Source organism: Eptatretus burgeri, chromosome 14, assembly GCF_056783735.1.
Source record: "Eptatretus burgeri isolate ZD-2024b chromosome 14, Ebu_testis_v1, whole genome shotgun sequence".
Classification (NCBI taxonomy): domain Eukaryota; kingdom Metazoa; phylum Chordata; class Myxini; order Myxiniformes; family Myxinidae; genus Eptatretus; species Eptatretus burgeri.
The window spans coordinates 23,591,252-23,611,889 of record NC_140974.1 but is presented as its reverse complement, the minus strand read 5'-3'; the positions used below and the strand labels follow the sequence as shown (position 1 = coordinate 23,611,889).

Here is a 20,638-nt window from a genome sequence, read left to right as displayed (position 1 = left end):
AGCCCCTCCCATCTCAGCTGATATTGGTCTGTGGCTTTGTCTGTCAGCGGGTCAATCCCATCCTCGACCCCACCAAACAGGGCTGCTGCTGGTTGGTATGGCCATTTTGGGTTTCCTGCCCAAACCTGTGCTTAAAAGCCTACCAGGACACTCAAAGGACATAAAAGACAGATTACAAAGGAAAGAACATTAAAAAGGGTTTGAAGGGATGGTGGTTTTTTAACACACATCAGTAATGGTGGAAAACGTCCTTCTATACATAAAAAGACGCGTATCTAATATCACGACTATATTACCTCACACTTATCATGGAGTACAGTAGTAGGCCTACACAGGGTAAACAAGATGGACACTACAGGGACTTTCATGTCTTGAAAGGTTAACCTGATCAGCAAAACATTTGGCTAAAGTAGACAACTCAGCATTGTTCACGGTTGTATGATTCCCATTACCAATGTTTTCAGTGTGTGGTTCATTTTCAGATTGTGGCACATCTTTGTGATTTTGAGGTCTGGCTCTGTTCTGGTTAGATGTTTCTTGGTCTGGGAGAATGACCTTTCGTAATTTGGCTCTACATATGAATTGCTGTTTTCACCATACTAATGATGATCTCAGTTTGTAGAGTTCTGATTGGCTACACAGTGGTTGCTGACATAATTTTCAACGAACCGTTCCTTGTCGATATCAGACAGTGATGGTCTATGTCTTTGATGTGGAAGAGAACTCTCTTCACATTCGAGTTTGTGAAAGACATTTACTTTTGCCTGTGCCATGTCAAGCTACTTCATAATTTGAAGCCTTTCTCGTTCTGCTTGACGTTCTGCATGAATACTTTCAAATTCTGCTTGACATTCTGCTTGAACCGAAATCTATTTTTTCAAGAATCTTCTAAAAGAATGTCAAAAGTGATGTTGGGCGAGAGTTTCCCAAGTCTTGCTGGTCACCTTTCTTGACTATAGGAATTACCTTTGCTATTTTCCTTTTATTTAGAACAATACCATTAACTAATGACAGGTTCAGAATGTGGGTTAATGGTAGAACTATTTCTGAATAACCTTCAGAAGAACGTTGGTTAAATCATCATCACCCAAACTCTTTTTAGATCCTCGTGGAGGATCTCTAAGTCTTACTCACGTTGTTGTTCTTCATCTTTTTCTTGTGGACTTTTTTGTTTCACAGCCTACAGTTTTCATCGAAACTTCCTGAAACTTGGCGTATATATGTAAAAATACCCTGCGCAGACAGTAACCATCTCCGATTTTGAAAATTCCTCCTAGAAAAAAAAGTTATGACGTCAAAATATCTCCGCTAATGGAAATCGCCTAAAAAATTATCTCCAAAACTAGGCAAGCTTTTTAAATTCTGTTTGCGGGAATCGAACAGGGCATTAGCAGAGATGAATTACCGCACATATGATACATCACTATGACGTCATATCAATTTTTAAGACGTCATTGCTATTTTTTGACATTTTTTGTTTCACAACCCAGAGTTTTCATCGGATATTCATGAAACTTGCCATGTATATATATAGAAAGCCCACGCACAGGCAGTAACAATCTCTGATTTTGGAAATTCTTCCTAGAAAAAAAGTTGACGTCATAATATCTCCGCTAATGGAAATTGCCTATACCATTATTTCCGAAACTATGCAAGTTGTTTGAATTTTGTTTGCGGGAATCGAACAGGGCATTAGCAGAGATGAATTACCACACATATGATACATCACTATGATGTCATATTAATTTTTATGACATCATTCCTATTTTTTGACATTTTTTGTTTCACAACCCAGAGTTTTCATCGGATCTTCGTGAAACTTGCCATGTATATGCAGAAAGCCCACGCGTTGGCAGTAACCATCTCCGATTTTGGAAAGTCTTCCTAGAAAAAAAAAGTTGACGTCATAATATCTCCGCTAATGGAAATCGCCTATACCATTATCTCCTAAGTAGGGTGAATATACTGGTTCTAGCTCACTTTTCCCCATGTAAATGAATGGGGGATTTTCAGCGATTCCCTTTTTTTTCCCCTAAAAATAAACCCCCTTTTTATCCGTTTTTCCCTGCTGTGCAGGGGTTTGGCTTTTTGTGAGGCAATGTTTTATGGTCGGATGCCCTTCCTGGACGCCTCTTACAACACAGGGATATGGTACACCTATTCTAACCGGGGCATACACCGGGACCAGTATACTGGTACTCATTTCGCCGACCTCGGAAGGATGACAGGCTGAGTCAACCCCCTGGTGTTAATTCAGCAGCTGAGCGGGATTCGAACTCGGGACACTGGGATCCCAAGCCGCCACCCTAACCACTAAGCCAACACCAGGCTTTGTATATATATAACCAGGCTATCCCAAGGTATATTTATTTGTCTCCCCTTTAACCTGGAGGTTGATCAGCTCACTCATTGAACCTATAAAGATTTGTTCATTCTCAAATTCCTTCAATAGTTTAATTTTCTTTGCACAATAATCCCCATCTAAAATATTGACAAACAAAACATTTGAATCTTTATATTTTTTAAGATACCCCTTTTGTGCCATTACGAAATGATAAACTTCTCTTAATGATCTCATCTGACCACCTCCTGAGCCACATATCATTTTGAGATTATAGTAAATTGTTTTTTCATTGTTCAATTGATAACCATCAAAGTTTTCAGTCCATTCAAGGATATTCATTTTTTTCTTTACATCCTCTAACTTACTACTTTTTAAATTGATTCGCTTATTTGTTTTATTTACCTTTGTTTTAGTTATTTTTTCAATAAGACTTATTTGATATTTTTTACATTCATTATGTTTTCCATTTATATACCAAGACTGAGATTTTCTCCACTCTTTAGTTTGATTAATACTTGGTTTAACCATTTATATATTGTGAAAAAACGCGGCGGTAGCCCTTAAAAAACCCTAACCCTTCTTCCCATCGTTAAAACGCAATCTATTTTATACACTCTATCATACAATATCCATATGGAACACAATCTATTCCATTATCTAAAATAAATCTCTTATCATCAAAGGCTCCTAATGCCTTTTTATTTACTTCTTCACTATATATGTTATGTTTATAACTTCTTATTGTATTCATTTTCCTGTATTCTTCTTTCTTATTCATCAAACAATTATAATAATTTCTAAAAGTTATTGATTTCTTTATTACATATTTCTTTATTCCCTTTAACCTCTTATCAATCTGATCACCATACTTATAAGCATATGCCTTTGCTCTCAATCCAATAAACTCACTCATTACTTTTCCACCCAACTCATCCTTAAACTTACCAATAACCTTTTCATTCTTTTTGGAAAATAACTCACTCTTCTTGCTGAAATTACTTGTATCATATACTCCAATATTTTTCTTCATATCTTCATAAACATCATCAGTTTTTATATCTAGGATAAAACTATCAGTGTCCATATACAACAATGAAACATTTTCACCATACTCTTTCTTTATGTCATTATACAAATAATCATACATCAATATCTTTGATAAATCAAGAACTGCTGTTCCAATATAAATTGGTTTATCCATTACAATACTTTCCTTTTTCATATGAATTGCAGAAAAGTTCTCTGAAAAACCTCTTCTCTCTCAAAACTTGGTTTATTTATCAATCTCGAAGCTTCTTTCCAAGATGTTGCGAATCTAATGTTTTGCCTGTTTCTAACATTTTCCATAGTCTTTCCAAATACAGCATTATTCATTAATTTATAAAAGTCCCCTTCAAATTTTACTTTTGTATTTGCTCTCATATCTGTATTGAATTGAATATACTTTTTCACCCAAGGACTTTGTTTAAATTTTAAAACTCTATGAATTTTAGCTACTCTCAATCCTTCTCTCAAAAACTGTTTTAAGCTTCTCTGATGTAAAACATATCCCTCTTTATCATAGAATGTTGTTAATAACTTTTCTGTTGATTTGCCTTTAATATTAAAACTTTTATGATAATCACTGAACCATTCTTTCTTTGGGGTTTCTTTCTCACATGCAAAAGGAAGGTCTTTATGCTTATTATGAAGAACACTGGTACCTCAAATCAACTTCAAAATAATAACCTTCTTCTTCGTCATTCAATTCCTCTTGAGAAGAAATAACAATATTCATCAAAGCCTTTTCATAATCCTTTTCTTCCACCCACTCTAATTTACCATAAGGTAGAGATTGAGACATTGCCCATCCATACAAATTATTAGCATCAAAATACATCAAATAATTACTATCTTTTTCACTATCATAATTTGGGAGATATTTATTATTTGCTTCAGCATATCTTTTTGAACATACTTGTGATATTCCACCTCTCTTGGACTTCTCAATCATCAAAAGCATATCAACATCACTGATTAAATCTATATCTTGTTTTGTCATTTTCAACATTGCACTCCAAGCTAAACCAGGAGCTGTGAAATAGTGGGCAGGGTCTAATCCATAACAATTTTTATTATGACAGAGTGTTCTAAAAGCCTCAAACACATCAGCTAACAATAAAACATCTGTTTTTAGATATAAATCGTGATATTCTCCAAGGTTCTTTATCTTAAATAATTTCCATATTTCTTGTGCGTGTTTATATTCCTTATCACTTATCTCTTCTTCATAAAGGTTATTATAGAAACTTTCTTTTGATGGAAGTTGTGTTTCTTTAAATCTCATAAATGAATCCATATAATCATAAGGATAAATTCCCTTACTTGTAAGAATTTTCTCTTTACTTTGAATTTCATTCCTTGTTTGAATTTCCTCTCTCGTAAGAATTCCTTCTTTAATCAGAATTTCATCTTTAATCAGAATTTCCTCTTTAGTTAGAATTTCATTCATTGTTCGAATTTTCTTTATGATTAGAATTTCATCTTCAGTTAGAATTTCTTCATTAATTACAGTTTCCTCTTTTACTTTGAATTCTCTCTTTAATCTGAATTTCCTCTTTAGTGAGAATTTCCTCTTTTGGAAAGAATGAATTAAGATTTGGAAAAGAGTCCGTGGAGTTTAGATTTGATGCGAGGTAGGCTAGTGGTGTTCCCATAAACTTGTAAGAATCTAGAAACCTAATACGAGTTAAAGGTTTTGTGAATATCATTTTTGAAAATGAAATATACTTTTGACTTGTGTTTGTTATGGCAGAAATATTCCCTGGTGTTTTTGAAAGTTCATTTATAAATAGATGTGTATCATAGTTGGCGCTGTTGTGAAGAAAGACTGGAATAAAAGAAGGTAATTTATAATTAAGATTACAACAGGAATGAGCGGGACCTCTATATTTACCAGTAAGATGACAATGGTCTCTAACTTTAGACTCCTTAATTACCCCTCACAAATATGACAGATATTGTTCATTCTAAATTCTAATTTTTCTTCTTTGGTTAATTTCATCGGTTCATTTGTTTCTTTCATTAATTTAGTGAGTCTTATACAATCCTTTTCTAATCGTTTTACAAACTCTTGTGAAGCATTTTTTCCACGATAATGTTCAAGTTTGTTATACTTTTCTCCAACAGATGATTTGATATAATAACAGAAACCACAAGGAATATGTTTTTGATATTTATTTGTATATGGTTCTTTTGGATTAGGAGAAGCAGTATTTATCTTTTTTAAGGATACACTCAAAATCAGCGTATATCACAAATGGGTGCATGATAGATTTATTATAATCTTCAAAAGAAATCTTTTTCACCAGGTTTAGGCATTGTAATTACAGCTGATTTATGATTACTACAATATTTTGAATGTTGTTCTAATCGTTCTTTTGTATGAAATGAATTAAGACATCGCTTACAAGGATATATTTTGTTTGCTGTTCTGAAGACCTGAGAAGAGATTAATCTTGATAAATTATTGATGTATGTGTAATGTGAATTCTTTCCAACACTAAAATATAAAAGATCAATGTGTGTTTCTTCATTTTTATAGTTGTTTGAAATTTTTAATATTTGAACTTTGTTTGTATCCGTTAATCCATATACATTAATAGAAAGATTATTCTTTTTCTCAAATTTAGGAATATCTGTTAGTGGCATTGGGAATTTAAAATCTTTAATGTCCAAGGTATTCTCATATTTCATATATTGTTTTACTCTTTCTGAATTACATTTTGGTGGATGTAAGTGAGCAAGAACAGACCAGAGAAAACATTTATTATCATTGTTCTTAATATTAACAACTGCCTTCTTTAGTTTTATTTCTTTTGGTAATTCAATATAAGAAGAAGCTTTAAGAGGGTTTGATTTTAGAATGTGTATATCTAAAAAGATGATTTTTTTAATATTGAATCCACTTCCTACCACTGTATTATCAACATCCTCCTCTTGTCTTGATAGTTCTTCATAAACCCCACTATTCAAAAAATCTTGAAATGATGTTATAAAATGAAGATCTGTTCTCATATAAGGAGTTTGTTCTTCATCTTGTCTTTTCATATTCATTTTCACTCCCATATAAAACTTTAAAGTTTTCATTTCTTTTAATGTCTTTTTAATAAATTTTTCAACATCGGGTTTCACTATTTCAATTGATTCAGCTATTGATGATGGACCGGGTTCTCCAAATTGAAAAATCCTTATTTTTATATGCCCTTTAAATGCCCCATCAGTGTTTTCAATATAATAGTCTCCCTTTACTTTAAACTCATTTTTCTTGTGTTTTTGTGATTGAAGATGTTTATTATAACTACTCTTCAAAACATCCTTTGAACAGATATCACAATGTTTTCTTTCCAACTCAAGAGGAGATATTTTATGAAACAGATTAAATGTGTGTTTGTTGGTTCGGAGGTGTTTTCTATAATGTTTATATTCGTGATTACAAACATCGCAGTACGTTGTATTCACCATATTTATAGAATAAAACTTTGCTTAAACTAAAATTTTCTTGATGAAAATTTCGTTTGTTTTACAAGGTGAATCTGTGCTTAAAACCATTTTATCCTCCAACTTTTTCACTTAATAAATACAATGTTTCAAGACACAAAAGACAAGTTTCAATCAATCTCTTCATCTGTTAAAGATACTGAGAAATATGTCAAGGATGTAAAATTGAACAAAGATAAATATAACAACTATTGGATAAAAACTATTATGGTAAATAATATGAGTTCTTCAATTTCCTTCAGTGGAAGGGCCTTTAGTATACCTGGTAGAACATCAATTAAAGTATCTCTAACAAAAGTTTCTCCTCTCCTTCTAGTAATATATTCAAAACTAGAAAAAGCAATGAAACAAGAAAAAGTATCAAAGAACAAAAACCTTATGGATGAAGCTTTAGAAAGAAAAGATAAGACCATCTGTAATATGCAAGGAGAAATTTGTATTTTTTTCAACAACCCTAAAGATGTAAATCCTGATGAAATAAAGGATGTTAATATATCAGGTGAAATGACATTTCGCTCAATAGTAGTTAACGATAATTTTAAAATTACCTTTAATATAAAAAATGTTGTCGTTGAATCTGATAATGAAAAAGTATATCGATATCGATGGTAATATACAACTGAAAGTATAGATGAATTTCAGTTTAAGTAAAGTTTTACTTTATAAATATGCTAGACTTTCCTGATTCTCCATATGACAAATTTGAGAATTGTCCTGCGTGTGAAAGACGGGATTAAACACAGAGTCAAAAGCCTATAAACAATGTATATTCTGTGATTATCTTCTAATTAATGATAATAAAAATATAAAAAGGAAAATAATTCTTTTAGATTTACACCAAAAAATGAATTACTTTACAAGATTGATTAGAGAAATGAATGTAAAGTATGAGGATGATAACACACCTTTCCTTACAAGGGAAGAAACTGAACGTATAAGAGAAATGTTCAAAGGATTGTTGTTGTATATTATTCATGGATGTAATTTTCAGGGAAATATCAACACAAGATATTGTATAAATAAAATAATGGATTATCTTGAAATTAAACCTGAACTTAGGATAAAATATAGAGTTTCTAAAAAGCCAATAATAAATTAAATAACCTGTTTTTCAAATATATAAATGAATGATTTTTTACCTATTTGGGAAAATAAGATAAAATTTAACAACCATAAAAATCTCCCAAATTCATTAAGATGTCTCATAGTTGGTTCAAGTGGATGTGGAAAAACCTGCTTACTTTTAAAAATGCTCCTCACTCCCAACTTTTTAGATTATGACAATTTAATAATTTTCACAAAGTCGAGTTTTCAACCAGAGTATCAACTACTCTCACAAGGTTTTAATGCTGGTCTTCAAAAAGAAGATATAATCGGTTTATTTAAACGTCAAAAAACCTAAATGATTATAACATTGAAGATATAATTCAACTATTTTGTGATACACAGAGATGTAAAAAGAAATCAAATCCTATAACTTGTATTCTTCGTGATAATACGGATGATATACCGTCTCCCAAGATTTGGATAAATCAAAAAGAACCTCGTTATCTTTGATGATTGTGTTAATGAGAGAAACCAAACAGTAATGGACAGCTACTACACAAGAGGGAGACATTCTTCTTGTAATTGTATTTATCTTAGTCAATCGTACTTTCAACTTCCTCGTCGTTCCATCAGAAACAATGCTAATACTTTTATTTTATTCAAGTTAAATTCAATAGATATCAATAATTTTTGGAGAGATAATTGTTCTACATTATGTAGTAAAAAGAAATTTGAGGATTATATGAAGCACACGACTGAAAAATATAAATATATTGTTGTGAAACAAGATGAGATATTAAGGGATATATTTTTTGTTTTATAAACAATTACATATATAAATGACAACTATTATTATAAATCTTGTGGGTAAATCTGCTTCTGGAAAAAACTTTCATAAATCAAGGTTCTTGTGTAGTACAAATGAGAATATTGTAAATTTACTTAAAAACACCCCGTGATACGCATTGTATCAACAACAACTAGAGCAATAAGACCTGGAGAAGTAAAAGGTGAAGATTATCACTATATTTCAGTGGAGGAACATATGCGATTGAGGAATGAAGGTCAAATGTTTGAGGAGGTTTCTCTTGGTACAACAAAATATTCACATTGTAAGAGTGAGTTAAGGAAACTAAAATCTGGTGGTGTTGGGATATTAGAAACTAATCCAGAAGGAACGAGACAAATTATTAAACATCTGAGTGGAGTGAAGATTTTATCATTCGGTTTTGATGTTGATGAAGAAACTCAACGCAAACGTATGAAAAGCAGAGATGCAAGTATTAGTGAAGAAGAAATTACAACTCGCATTAATGTTAATAAAGAATTTGATGAAATATTTAAAGAAAAGGATTTATTTGAACACATCTACTTGAATGATGAAGAAAAGGAAAATTTCCCTGTTGATCTTTACAATTCATTAAATGATATTTTACAATAAATAAATGGATGTAAAAGAAAGAGCAAGAAGATTTAAGGAACATCAAGAGTTGGTTTCAAAAGTTGTAAAACAACAGGAAGACATAAAGAAGAAACGCAGACAGAAACTAACGGGCGAAGAAGCATTTGAAAGAAAACAAGAGAAATTTTTTAAACCACTTTTAAAAACTTCCCAAGAAAAATGAAAGATGTTTCCACAGTTCCCACAGTAGAATATACTCCCAGAAAGCTCCAAATGTTAAAAGATTTCAGTCAAATGACGGAGGAAGAATTAGAGCATATTGGAGAATTAGAACATGATGAAGGTTTATTTCAACAACTGGAAGAGATTAATCAACCCCCTGATTATATTGTGAATGCTGTTCAAAACAATGAATATTCAGCGGATTCAAAAACCAAAGCAGGACTCATTCCAACAGAACAACCAGCAATATTTCATCTTGTTCAAGAAAAGGTATTGATATTTAATGATGAATTAAGGTTCTTAAGTTCTGCTCAACCCCCTGTTAAACTAACTCCGAGATTAATGTTTCTTCTCACAAAAGATGGAAGACAAGGTTCAACTGTGAAGGATGAATCAAAGTATATTGATAAACCATTGGATATGGAAAATAATGATGATAGAGTATATATTGATTTGCTGAACACTCTAAATTATAAGGTTATTCTTTCTGGTAAAAGTAGGAAGAATGAGAAGGAGAAACACATTATTCAGGCTTTAAGTATCCTTGGTTCAGGTGTTAGTTTTCTTCCAAATGACCCATCGCAATTAGTTAATAGACTGTTATTGTTGTTAGGCAGTCAGAAGGCTGGAAATAACAATTGTTTTAATGAAGCATCAGCCATTTTAGACCAGTTGATGAACATGAAAATAATTAATAAATATCAATATAAAGACATTTTATCTCATATTAAATAAGATGAGAAGCACAATCCTTAGTTTCAATTTCACAACAAGCGACCACACATCTTCATTCCCATACCCACTACAACTTGACACAACAAAAGAATATGAGGCATCTTTATTGTCCATGGAAACTTATAATACCTTATTTAATATAACTGATAAAAATGACAAGTTTAGTTATAATCCTCGAAATGGATACAAAACTATAACAATCTCACCCGGAGCATATGAGATTTCTCAAATATCTTCCGAAATTGCTCGCCTTATGAAAGAACAGGGTGATGAACCAAAAAATATTGTTATAAACATTCAAAACATACTTCAAAATCAACGATTAAAGTTAAAAATAACTACAAGGTTGATTTCACAATTGATAATTCATTTAGAGAGTTATTGGGTTTCTCCTCAAAAAAGATTGAAACTAATGGGACGTTTTACAGTGATAATGTCATTCAAATATCCTCAGGAATAAATTCGGTGTTAATTCACTGTGATTTGATTGATGGTGCTTATAATGATGGAAAAAACAAATACAATATTTTCATTCAGTGCATACTCAACCCCAATTGGTTATAAATTTAATATGGAACCTAAAAATTTGGTTTATCTACCTGTGTCAGGAAAACCATACACAGAGTAAATTTTAGGATAACCGACCAAGATAATCGTGGTGATTTCTTTTAATGGAGAAGTTATATCCATCAGAATTCACCTACGTGAAGTTTTCCAATAAATAAATACGATGGTTATTGTGAGGAAACACGAGTTGGGAAAATATAAAATAATTACAGGGGATGGGATGTTCCTTTCCCCATACTACAAGGGTGAAGGTATGTATCTTGGTAGAGGATACTATAAACCTAAGAGACAAAGGGGTGTTGGACATCAATTTAGAGGAGATGGGATAATTGATACTCTCATGGGTATTGGTTCAACTATTCTTAAACATAAAGATCTAATTGGTTCAACTGCTTCTGCTGTGGGAAATGTAGCAGGTGCTGTAAAGAGTATAAAAGATGCTCAGAAGGAATCTCATAAATTACAAGCAATAAAAGAAATTAAGAAAGGCAAAACTCAGTTGTCCCCCAAGAACGACAGAAAATAATTCAAATACTTGGATCAGGGTTTCAAAAGTTTTAACATCTTTTTCCTAAATAAATACAAGTATGGAAGCAATTGATAGTATCTATGATTTGGATGATACTATTATTATCTCAAACTCCACTAAAAAGAAGATTACTTCAAGGTAAATGCAATAACTGGAACAGACTGGAATACGAATGGTACAAAAAGTTTTGAAATAAATAATCAACAAACCTATTTGAATCTCTCCGAAAGTTTCTTGTTGTGTAAATTTAAATTCACTAAAGCTGGGAATAACACAAACGCTACACTTGTAAATGATTTCTTCTGGAAAATGTTTGATAGTGTGCGTTTGTATATTGGAACACAAGAAGTTGAAGCGGTTGATTATGTCTCTGCTGTATCTGAAATGATAAAATTTACACTCTATACATTCAGTGATAGAATGGGAAAGGGGTCTGTCGAAGGTTTTATTCCTGATATGTCAACGGGAACAAACACAGACCCTGGATATATTCAAAGGAAAGGAGCGTATAATGATGATACAAAAGCAGAAAATAGTTTTACTGTGGCGGTTCCTCTTAAAGGTATATTTGGATTTTGTGATCATGATAAAGTTCTGTATGGTCTTAAAATTAGATTTCAACTACAAAGGAATGATAATGAAAATAGATTGCTTTTTGGTGTTGGTAATGCTTTTGGTGATCAGAATAAATTTGTAATTGAGGAGATGAGTTGGTATATCAGTGAATATACTCCTAATCTTAAAACAGAAGAGATGTTGAATCGAAGACTTAACTCAAAGAAACCACTCAGTGTATCATACCTCAAAAGAAGATGTCAACACGTTAAACTCAATCAAACTACTTACACGTGGAATTTGGGTGTTCTGGAAGGAAAGCCACGATATCTGTGGATCATTTTTAAAAAGCCAGATGGTGATACTGCGACTGATAAGAATAATGCATTGAGTGATAATGCTAAGGTGAAACAACTTCGCGTTTCTCTAGATGGAACATTTTATCCACGAGATAGATTGGAAATTAATTGGGAAAAAATGATTTTGCTGAAGCATACAAGTCTTACCAAAAGGTGTGTGAAAGTAATGGAAATAAAGAACCTATTTTGGATATGACAGCATTTAAAAGTTTGTATACAATCTATGCGTTTGACCTGAGCGCGCAAAAGGAAACTATAAAGTCTAATCGAGTGGATACTTCCCTATACATTGAAAGAGGAGAGAGTGAAGAAGTTGATACATATTGTTTGCTTTTGGAAGAAACAGAATTGCAGATTAATACAGATAATGGTGTGATGATTAGTCTCACATAATTTTTTGTTAAATAAATGAGTGGCAAAGTACCAACTGGGGTATATGTTAATCAAATCAATCTTCATAAACTATCATCTTGTGTTCAAAATCAAAAGCCTTGTACGATTAACGTTAATACAATTCAGAGAAAAGGAGCAGTAAGAATTGATGTTTTGCTCACAAGAGAACAGGTTAAAATCTTGAATGACACTGGCTCACTTAAAATTAAAATGACAAAACCAATGTTGAAAAAATATTCAATAAGAGAGACGAGTGGAGGATTTCTCCCATTTCTAATTCCTTTATTTGCTGGTTTAAGTGCGGTTGGAGCATTGACGGGTGGTATTTCAACAGCGGTGAAAACTGCCAACGAAAGGAAGGCTCAACTCCAGGCTCAAAAAGAATTGGAAAGACATAACAAAGAGTTGGAGAAACAAATTAGTGGAAGTGGCGTAATTGTAGATTTTGCTGAAAAACTTGAAGGTCTGCCTGATAAAGCGAGATTGTTAGTTGGAGATATGCTTTCTTCTATTGCACAAGCAGGTGTAAAATTAACGAAAAGAGGTAATGGATTATATCTTTCTAATAAATAAATGAGCATTGATGAGTGGTTGAAAGAATTTGGAAAGAATACAACATCAAATTTACAACTTGCCAAATATTGTAAGAAATTAAAAATTCAAAATGTGGTTATTTGTATGAGAGATGAATTAACAAATGTGCCGAAACATACAAAGAATATTATTATGAACTTAGAAGATAATAATGGGAACGGTTCTCATTGGGTTTGTATTTTTAATAATCAAGACAAATATTATTTTGATAGTTTTGGTCTTCCACCACCTGTTGAAGTCATAAAATTCTTACAGAATGGTGTTTATCAAACATTTCAAGTCCAAGAATTAAATTCCAAGTGTTGTGGTCAATTATGTCTATATGTGTTATTTCAACTCAACAAAAATAAAAAATTTTATGATATTATTTTTAATCTAATATAAATGACTTATGTTGGTAAAGATGGTTCTATCTTTTGGTGTATCTCAAGAACTGGATATTGATTTATCAAATTATTATACAAAGGCACAGGCTGAACGACATAAATATAATATAAACAAAAATATTAACATGAAAAATGCTTATAAATTAAAAATTATCCAAGCCCAACTGACGCGAATGACTTGGTGAGATTAAGCGATTTATCACAATATATATACTTAAATAAAACGGCTGTGTATTCCAAAGATACAGAAGTGTTGATATTATCTCCAGGTCATACAGAATTCACAGTTCGAATTAAAATAAATTTTTATAAAGAAGGGCGTATCGTTTGTATGAGAATAGAACAATGGGGGTATGATATGAATGATTTAGGGTATAATTGGTCATTTAAAATTAACCTCGAAGACCTGGAACAATTAAATCAGTCTCGTAAGGAAGAATATTATCCACTTGGTATCGAGAATGAGTTTTGTGGGTCCACGATTAGTAAACAACAAATAAAAGAATTTAATAAGGGTAAATATAATAATGGTTTTGCCCTTGTTTATCTCATGAAAACAGAAAAAACAGGATTATATATAATAAGTAAGGAAATACAAAATGATTTAACTATGGGAAGATGGGGAGGTGTTTCGTGCCATAATATTATTCTAACATATATTTCTAATACATAAATGACAGCAAGAAGGCTTCAAGAAAATTATCATTTCTGTGTCCAAGCATACCTTCAAGAAAAGGGTATTCGGTATTTTAATAAATATGTTCTACAACATAAGAATGAGGTATTTTCAATAAAAGATTGGCATTATGCTGATGTTGATAAACCGACAACTTTAGATTTAATTAGAATGTTAAATAATGAAAAAATTATAAAGTTAAGAAAAGGTAAGGCTCTTTTAGAAATTCAAAAGAAATTTTATTGGTTTCCTGTTGTAAAAAATTATTTTCGATGCAGGAATAACAAGAAATCCTGATGAATATATGTATAATATTCTATGGGGTGTAAACGATTCAAGGATAGTAAGGGATGAGGAAGGAGTTGAAGAAGAGAGGGAAGAGGAGGAAAAGGAGAATGAGGAGAAGGAGAAGAAAGAGAAGGAGGAAAAGGAGAAGAAAGAGAAGGAGGAAAAAGAGAAGAGAGAGAAGGAGGAGAGGGAGAAGAAAGAGAAGGAGGAAAAAGAGAAGAGAGAGAGGGAGGAGAGGGAGGAAAGAGCGAGACAAAATAAATATCAAAATATGGAAACCAGTGAGATTCAAAAAGATTGGAGGTATTACAGAAAATAACTCAACCCACCGAGGAGGAAAACAAAGAATTGACAAGTCTATTTGCAATATTTTCTTTCAAGACTATTGACATCGTCAAGCTATTCATTTTAATTCAAGTTTTTTCTTAAATAAATGGAGGAGAGAGTGAAGGCATTTCTTAGGATTCTTTATGTTTTAAAAATTAAGATTCAAATGTGCATGTTGGAAACTAAAAGGTTTTCGCACTCTGCAGGACTTTTTCACATAAATAAATGAGTTATTGTCTCAAATGTAAAAAGAAAACTAATACTAAAAATATTTCATATATTAAAAGTAAAAATAACAGGGTTATCCAAAAAGGTATATGTTCGGTGTGTGGTTCAAAAAAAATCAATTTATCTCCAAACACAAACTCGGAGGAGATATACAAAAGTTTTTATCAGGAAGTAAATTTACAACTACTGGAATACCAGGGGAATTACATCTTCCAGGGTATTCTTTCTGTGGTCCAGGCACAAACTTGGATAAAAGATTAGATGAGGCAGACAATCCTAAATCCTGGAGTAAACCAATCAATAGAGTTGATGAAGTGTGCATGAGACACGATATTGATTATGGGAATACCACAACGTTGGAAGAAAAGCATGAAGCCGATAGAGAAATGTTGTATAATTTGTCTCTGATACAAAATCCAACCTTGAGAGAAAAAGTTGATAGGTTCATCGTGAAGAAGATGATTAGTGCTAAATTGAAACTTGGACTTGGAAATTCAAAAAACTCATAGGCTCTAATGATGCCATTAAGACTGAAGAGCAATTAGCTGATGAATTACATAAACCAATATTCACAAAGTTTCAGAGAAGGAAAGTTTATTCCAAGGAAGTAGATTATATCTGGTCTGCTGATTTGATTGAACTCAATAATGATAAGGGGTACAAGTATGCTTTAACCGTTATTGATTTGAGGAGTAGATATGCGTGGGTTGTCCCTTTAAAAAACAAAACAGGTAATACTCTTATGTTAGCTTTTCAACAGATATTTAATAAAAGTAAGAGAAAACCTAAAAAATTGTGGACTGATGAGGGTAGAGAGTTTTATAACAAGACATTTATGAATTTTCTAAAAAATAACAGTATTACATTATACAGTACCTTTAATGAAGGGAAGGCAGTTGTTGTTGAACGTTTTAATCGTACCTTAAAAGAGAGACTATATAAAAATTCACACAACTCGGTTCACAACAATGGTTATCTTTTATTCAGGATATTGTGGATAAGTATAATGACACGATTCACACGTCAACGAATATGAAGCCATCAGAAACATTTACAAAATTAAAATATGAAAAAGAGATTAATGTCAGAAAACCTAAGTTCAAAGTTGGTGATATCGTAAGAATATATAGGTGGAAATCTCATTTTGAAAAGGGTTTTACTGAACGATGGACGAAAGAACTTTTAAAATTGTTGATGTAATAGATACGGTTCCTTGGACTTATAAGATATATGATTTGGAAGGGAAGAGATTTTAGGTTCATTTTATTCACAGGAATTACAAAAGAAAAAGATAAATCGAAATTTTTCACCTCCGCCCCTTTTTGACTCCACCCACACAAGCCCCACCCACATAAACCCCACACAAACCCACCACACACAAACCCCACACAAGCTCCAATAAATTGAAATTTTTTGACTCCGCCCCTTTTTGACTCCACCCACACAAGCCCCACCCACATAAACCCCTCCCACACAAACCCCACACAAACCCCACCACACACAAACCCCACACAAGCTCCACACAAGCTCCACACAAGCTCCACACAAGCTCCACACACACAAGCTCCACCCATATTCACATAATTAGTGATTAGTTAATTAGTTCCCCCACACACAACATGTTTATTTAATTAAAAAATTATCCACCCATCCACACAAGCTCCACTCATCCACCCATCCACCCATCTCTCCACCCATCCATTGATCCACACAAACCTCATCCACATTCGCCCCTGCCCACATAAACCCTGCCCACATCAACCGCTCCCACATAAGTCCTGTCTACACAAGCTCCACACAAAACTCCACACACATAAACCCCGCACACACAAGACCCACCGAAGCCCCGCCCACATAAGCCCCACCCACATAAACCCCTCCCACACAAGCCCCACCCACATAAACCCCGCCCACACACACCCCGCCCACACAAGCCCCACCGAAGCCCCGCCCACATAAACCCCTCCCACACAAGCCCCACCCACACAAGCCCCACCCACACCCCGCCCACACAAGCCCCACCGAAGCCCCGCCCACACAAGCCCCTCCCACACAAGCCCCACCCCCCTCATCCCCCCTGTGCGCCCCCCACCTTTGACCCACCACCTCCCTCATCCCACCCCCCACCCTTCCCCACACACACACATGGGGAGGGGAGGGATGGGATGAGGGGGTGATGGGTCATTGGGGGGGGCGCACCTACCCTCCCTTCATGTTTTGATCCTCTTCTTGTAATTCAGAATCAAGTAATTGTATACAAAACAAATATAATTTATTAATATTGAAAATATTAAATATTCATTTGCGAGAATGTATAATCTTTCCCAGCAATCTTCTCCAGATGTCTTGTGATTTCGAAACTCAGACACCATATTCTGTTTTGAAACAAAAAGTGGATAATAATTACATGGTAATATGAGTAAGCCTCGTTGACCACTGAATTAACACACCAGGAGGCCGACTCAGCCTGTCATCCTTTCAAGGTCAATAAAATTAATTCCAGTGTACTGACAAAACCGCGTTCAAACTAATAATGCAACCAACATTAGACGACATTCTAAAGAGAGAGTGATATTAATAATAATTCAGAAATATTTACCTCCAGAAAATCATGTGTTGTACAAGATTGCTTCAACAGCTGATGTTGTGCGATAGTGCTGAAAAAAAAAAAGTCAAGGGTATAGATGAAGAGACAGACAGACAGGGAAAGCAACACACACCCACACACGCACACACACACACACACACACACACACACACACACACACACACACACACACACACACACATAGACACACATAGACACACGCACACACGCACACACACACACACACACACACACATAGACACACATAGACACACGTGTCTCACCATTGGTTTAATTCATTCGAGATCAGAGACCGGTCATTATAAATCATTGATCTCTTCAATAAGAGCAGAGAGAGGTAGGTAGGAAGACAGACACACACACACGTGTCTCACCATTGGTTTAATTCCTTCGAGATGATAGGACGTGATAAGACTTCGTGCCACTCATTGAAAATGTCTTTCAATTCTCTTCTAAAATCATTGATCTCTTCAATAAGAGTATTAATTTCATGAACCACGTCGTGATACGTAAACTCAATTTCTTCCAATGCCCTGTCAGGGAAAAAAAAAAAATATATATATATATCAGAATTATCATGATTTAATTAATAATCATTTGCTTCATCGTTCAAAGAGAAAACCAAACAAACTTACCAACTCTGTAGTAAGCTTTTGCCTTCATCGGAAGAGAGATCATCCATGTCTCAGTTGTAAAAATGAAAATCCCGTCTGGCAGAAACTTTGTCTGGTGAATCACTTATAAGGCTTACAATGAGAAAATTCCCGAAACATTGGGTGCGGCCACAGGAAATGACAGCTTGGAAAATAACTGGGCGATTGTATGAATCATTTACAAAACATACTTAAAATGGTTTCGATTCAAATGTTTTCAGTTCGTGTTCTGAGATAAAATATAAACACGAGACCTTGTCTCACAGAATAGTTCCTATTTTTTCACAGCATGACTGTCTAAAACCACACAGCACGACCGTGTCAAAAAACACTTCCTCATTTTCACGGCATGAACTGAAAACATTTGAAACAAAACTTTTTTTATGGCGTGGTTTATACACAAAAATGATTTGCAACTCGGGCGGTGGTCAGATGAGATCATTAAGAGAAGTTTATCATTTCGTAATGGCACAAAAGGGGTATCTTAAAAAATATAAAGATTCAAATATTTTAGATGGGGATTATTGTGCAAAGAAAATTAAACTATTGAAGGAATTTGAGAATGAACAAATCTTTATAGGTTCAATGAGTGAGCTGATCAACCTCCAGGTTAAAGGGGAGACAAATAAATATACCTTGGGATAGCCTGGTTATATATATACAAAGCCTGGTGTTGGCTTAGTGGTTAGGGTGGCGGCTTGGGATCCCAGTGTCCCGAGTTCGAATCCCGCTCAGCTGCTGAATTAACACCAGGGGGTTGACTCAGCCTGTCATCCTTCCGAGGTCGGCGAAATGAGTACCAGTATACTGGTCCCGGTGTATGCCCCGGTTAGAATAGGTGTACCATATCCCTGTGTTGTAAGAGGCGTCCAGGAAGGGCATCCGACCATAAAACATTGCCTCACAAAAAGCCAAACCCCTGCACAGCAGGGAAAAACGGATAAAAAGGGGGTTTATTTTTAGGGGAAAAAAAAAGGGAATCGCTGAAAATCCCCCATTCATTTACATGGGGAAAAGTGAGCTAGAACCAGTATATTCACCCTACTCTCCTAAACTAGGCAAGCTGTTTGAATTTTGTTTGCGGGAATCAAGCCGGGCATTAGCACAGATAATTTATCGCAAACCTGATACATCGCAATGACGTCATATTCGTTTTTATGACGTCATCATTAAGAGGACGAGGATCTTAGCTCATTTGAGCTTGTTCATTTTAAAGTTACTTACAGTATCGATAAACTGTTTCATGAACAAGTGAGAAAAAGTCTGTGGATTTGAGTGCTTCAAAAAAGTATGAAAATATATATTAGCGGCAGGAATGATTTTGAGAGCAGTATATCTAAAACATCCTGACAGTGAATATTTTGATGGGAATGAAGCAAGTTTAAGTTGAAATCACCCTTGATAAAACAATGTTTATTCTTCCGGGAAGGTGACACTAACAAAGACTGAATATAATCGATGAAATGCACAATTGGCATCAAGGGGCTTGTATATCTCCCCTACAATAATGTCTATCTCCTCAATTTTTTATTTAAACAAACATACTTTCTATGACACGAGACATGTGATTCAAGTCGTCTCTTATTTCAAAGAGCAATTTTTCTGAAATATAGAAACCAACTTTACCCCTGGATTTATCAAGCCTGTTGTTGGATATCAACTTGAATCTCTCTTTGGAAAGGAGTGAAGAGGGTGTCAGTGAGCCACGTCTCACACAAGCCAATGACTGAAAAAATCCACATTTAAGTTAATTAGGAATGATTGGAATTGATCAAAACTTTTATTGAGACTTCGTACATTGGGTTGTAGCAGAGAGATTGTGTGTTTAGAATTTTATGAAGCAATCTTAGAAACATGATCAAGAAAAAAAATATTCAAGTGGTTATTAACTAAAGATGCATCATTTACATCAAAATTGAGCTGAAGTTCAGGCATTTCAGAATTAGAATGGTTGACAGTGTTTGAATCAACGTTCGCTGCACCTTCTATATTTGTCAAGGAGGTAGTATTTTAAAGATGATTAACAAGAAAGTATGTATCACTGAACCCGTTCTCATTTATTACATGCCTTGGAAAATAATACTCATTGTAAGCATGGAGGAATTTGGGAGCATATGAATAGAGTGAGTTTGGATTTCTGTTTGTGACAGCAAAGCACTGGAAATTAATGAATTGTAGTATAAACA

General features: G+C 33.9%; 1 protein-coding gene and 1 long non-coding RNA gene across 4 annotated transcripts in view; both read right to left on the bottom strand.

The window, feature by feature from the left end:
- The window catches only part of LOC147012788 (uncharacterized), a 145,952-nt gene that overhangs the window by 80,118 nt on the left and 45,196 nt on the right, over positions 1–20,638 (bottom strand). The window lies entirely within an intron of this gene.
- LOC147012789 (uncharacterized) lies at positions 17,268–20,111 on the bottom strand. The gene is made up of 4 exons (XR_015051060.1): positions 18,435–20,111; positions 18,174–18,332; positions 17,791–17,848; positions 17,268–17,566 (listed from the first exon to the last, which is right to left on the bottom strand). It is a non-coding gene; the product is annotated as an uncharacterized LOC147012789 (long non-coding RNA).